This window comes from Notamacropus eugenii, chromosome 4 (assembly GCF_028372415.1).
Source record: "Notamacropus eugenii isolate mMacEug1 chromosome 4, mMacEug1.pri_v2, whole genome shotgun sequence".
Taxonomy (NCBI): Eukaryota; Metazoa; Chordata; class Mammalia; order Diprotodontia; family Macropodidae; genus Notamacropus; species Notamacropus eugenii.
The window spans coordinates 180,205,748-180,209,812 of NC_092875.1; the positions used below are offsets into that span (position 1 = coordinate 180,205,748).

General features: G+C 39.6%; 1 pseudogene; it reads left to right on the top strand.

Moving 5' to 3' along the window:
- Window positions 1–1,619: 1,619 nt before the first annotated feature.
- Window positions 1,620–2,502, top strand: LOC140498300 (N-alpha-acetyltransferase 10 pseudogene; annotated as a pseudogene).
- The last annotated feature ends 1,563 nt before the right edge of the window (window positions 2,503–4,065 follow it).

Below are 4,065 nucleotides of genomic sequence, written 5' to 3' on the forward strand. Positions count from 1 at the left end.
AAAATTTGGTTTTCTTTCTTTTTTCCATCCTTTTTAGAAAAATAAACAGTCATCAAATAACATGTACTGCAAAAATATGAATTCTCAACTAAGAGAGAAATAGTCATTATTCATTCTCCATCAACTTTTTCTAAAAATCAGACAGAATCTCTAAGCCTTCTTCTAGTTGGACATTACTGTTACATTATTATTTGCCATTTGACAGAGCAGTTATCTCCAAAGATGTCTAAAACAGTTTTTCATCTGATCATGTGAAAGGCAACTGATTGAGAAATGATTAGGAGCAGACTATGGGAAAAAAGATTACAATAAAAGAAATCCATTTTAAAGTCCATTTAAAAGATATAGATGAAGAAAACCATGTCACATCTCAGCTTTACTTGGTAATAAAACAGGATTTTAAGAAATTGTTCTGGGAAGAAGTCTAGGTTATAGCAAAGCAACAATTACACACCAAAACCACAATGAAAAGGGGTTTGTGTGCTTTTGTATACTTTGAAATGTTTGATGATGACCCCTGATTATAAGGAAAAAATGGTTATTTTAAGCTATTTTTTCAGTTAGAATAAAAATTGAAGAACTCAAAGGACGCATACTTTACAACTTCGATATTATATTGTGCCATTACCTCCTTAAAATGAATTAGGGGAGCAGAGCCATGATGGCAGAGTAAGAATATGGATGTTCTAGAGCATTCCCTCAATCCCATCCAAATATCTGTAAAAAATGACTCTAAACAAATTCTGGAGCTGCAGAACCCACAAAATTACAGTGAAGTAAATCTCCAGCCCAAGACAGCCTGAAAGGTCACTGGAAAGTGTGTCTATCACACCCTGCTGGGAGCAGAGCACAGTCCAGGGTGGGCCACCACAGCACAGACAGTACCTAAGCAGACCTGTGGGGGTGAGATTGAATCTTGGGCACCTGTTGCGGCTTCAAAGCATCATGACCACAAAACACTGAGGATAAATTGGAAGGTCAGTGGAATAAAAACCCATGGGACCTGTGTGAGAGAGTAAAGTGATCCAGTCACAGTCCCAGGGCGGTCAAGGGGGAGAGAAGTGGAGGAACCCACAGCAGCCATAGCAGTATCTAGGGCAGCTGCAGTCACTGTTTCTGGAGCTCCAGGCCCACAGGTTGTGGGAGGATTAAGTGGCTGATATTATAACCCCAACTCCACTGGAAGCAGAAAACTACCTTGACAAAGAACTCAAAAATCAAGTAAATGGCTGGAGAAATGAGCAAAACCCAGAAGAAGAATCAGATTGTAGAATCTTACTTTGGTGACAAGGAAGATCAAAACATACAAACTGAAGACAACAAAGTCAAAGTTCTTCCATCCACAGCCTCCAGGAAAAATATGAATTGGTCTTAGGCCATAGAAGAGCTCAAAAAAGAATTCTGAAAATCAAGTAAGAAAAGTAAAGCAAAAAATTGGGAAGAGAAATGAGAGTGATGCAAGAAAATCATGAAAAATGAGTCAACTGCTTGCTAAAGGAGATCCAATAAAATGCTGAAGAAAATAATACTTTAAAAAATAGACTAGCAACTGCCTCGCTGCGGCACCTCGGGGTGCTTTTGTCACCCCCACACCCCCTTCACCAAACCTGAGTCCAGCCAGGTCCGCTTGGGTGTCAGCACCATGAACATTCGCAATGCACGGCCAGAAGACATGATGAATATGCAGCATTGTAACCTGCTGTGCCTTCCAGAAAACTGTCAGATGAAATACTATTTCTACCATGGTCTATCATGGCCTCAGCTTTCTTACATTGCTGAGGATGAGAATGGCAAGATTGTGGGTTACGTCCTAGCCAAGATGGAAGAAGATCCTGATGATGTTCCTCATGGACATATCACATCCTTGGCTGTAAAATATTCCCACCGCTGGCTCGGTCTGGCACAGAAGCTTATGGACCAGGCCTCAAGAGCCATGATCGAAAACTTCGATTCAAAATATGTCTCCCTGCATGTCAGGAAAAGTAACCGGGCAGCTCTGCATCGGTATTCCAACACTCTTAACTTTCAGATTAGTGGGTGGAGCCCAAGTACTATGCGGATGGGGAGGATGCCTATGCTATGAAACGTGATCTGACTCAGATGGCTGAAGAGCTGAGGAAGCAACTGGAGGTGAAGGAGAAAGGCAAACATCTGGTGCTGGCCTCCCTGGAGAACAAGATGGACCCCAAAGGCAACCATGTGGGGGACTGCTGCTGTGAGGAGAAGGGTCTAGGCTCCGCAGCCGAAGACAGTAGCGGCGGTGACAGCAAAGACCTTAGCGAGGTCAGCGAGACCACAGAGAGCACTGACATCTAGGACAGCTCCGAGGCCTCTGACTCAGCCTTTTAGAGTCCCTGGGCTGGGAGTCTGCTCTTTATAAGCCACCCCCATCTCTGTGTCTCTTTTTCCCCTTGTCCCCCATGAGTCCTTCCAATTAAATTATCTGGGGGCTGTGGATTTCAGCAAGCAAATAAAAAAAAATAAAAAAAAATAAAAAAAAAATAGACTAACCCAAATGACAAAAAGGGATCCAGATGGAAAAGGAGGTCCAAAAGTTCATCAAAGAAAATAATTCCTTATAGATTAGAACAGAGCGAATGGAAGCTAATGAGTTTATGAAAAATCAAGAAATTGTAAAGCAAAAGTAAAGGAATAACAACAACAAAAAAAACATCAGGCAATGTGAAATATCTCATTTGAAAAACAACTGACCTGGAAAATAGATCCAGGAGAGACAATTTAAAAATTACGGCTCTACCTGAAAGCCATGATCAAAAAAAGAGCCTAGACATCATCTTTCAAGGAAAACTGCCCTGATATTTTAGATCCACAGGGTAAAATAAATATTGAAGTAATCCACTGATCAACTGCTGAAAGAAATTCCAAAAGGAAAACTCCTAGGAATATTGTAGCCAAATATCAGAATTCCCAGGTGAAGGAAAAAATATTGCAAGAAGCTAGAAAGAAACAATTTGAGTATTGTGGAAATACAATCAGAATAGCACAAGATCTAGCACCTTCTACATTAATGAATCACAGGGCTTGGAATATGATATTCCAGAGGTCAAAGGAGCTAGGATTAAAACTAAGAATCATCTACCCAGAAAAACTGAGTGTAATACTTCAGGGGAAAAAAATGGTCACTCAATGAAATAGAGGACTTTTAAGCATTCTTGACAAAAAGACCAAAGCTGAATAGAAAATGTGATTTTCAAACACAAGAATAAAGAAGAGCATGAAAAGGTAAACAGAAAAGAAAAATCATAAGGGACTTACTAAAATTGAACTATTTATATTCTTACATGGAAAGATAATATTTGCAAGTCTTGAGACTTTTCTCAGTATTAGGGTAGTTGGAGGGATTACATATATATAGACAGAGGGCACATGGTGAGTTGAATAGGAAGGAATGGTAACTAAAAACATGAAATTAATGGGTGAGAGAGGAATATATTGGGAGGAAAAAGGGAGAAATAGAATGGAGCAAATTATCTCTCACATAAAACAGGCAAGAAAAAGCTTTTTCAATACAGGAGAAGAGGAAGGAGGTAAGAGAGGAAAAGTGAACCTTATTCTCATCACATTTGGCTTAAGGGGGGAATAACATGTACACTAAATTTATATATAAATCTATCTTATACTACAGGAAAGTAGGGAAGAATGGGATAAGCCATGTTGGGCCAGGGGTCACAAAATGGAAGGCAAATGGGGAGGGGGATAATTAGAAGTAAACATTTTTGAGGAGGGATAGGGTCAAAAGAGAGAATGGAATGATAGGATGGAGGGAAATACAGTTAGTCTTTCACAATATGACTTTTATGGAAGTCTTTTGCACAACTATATATGTATAACATATATTAAATTGTTTGTCTTCTCAGTGGGAATGAGTGAGGGAGGAGGAAGGGAGAGAAGTTGGAACTCAAAGTTTTAAAAATGAATGCTAAAAATTTTTTTACACGTGACTAGGAAATAAGAGATACAGGTAACAGGGTATAGATATCTATCTTGCCCTACAAGAAAATAGAGGAGATGGGGATAAGGGAAAGAAGGGGTGTGATAGAAGGG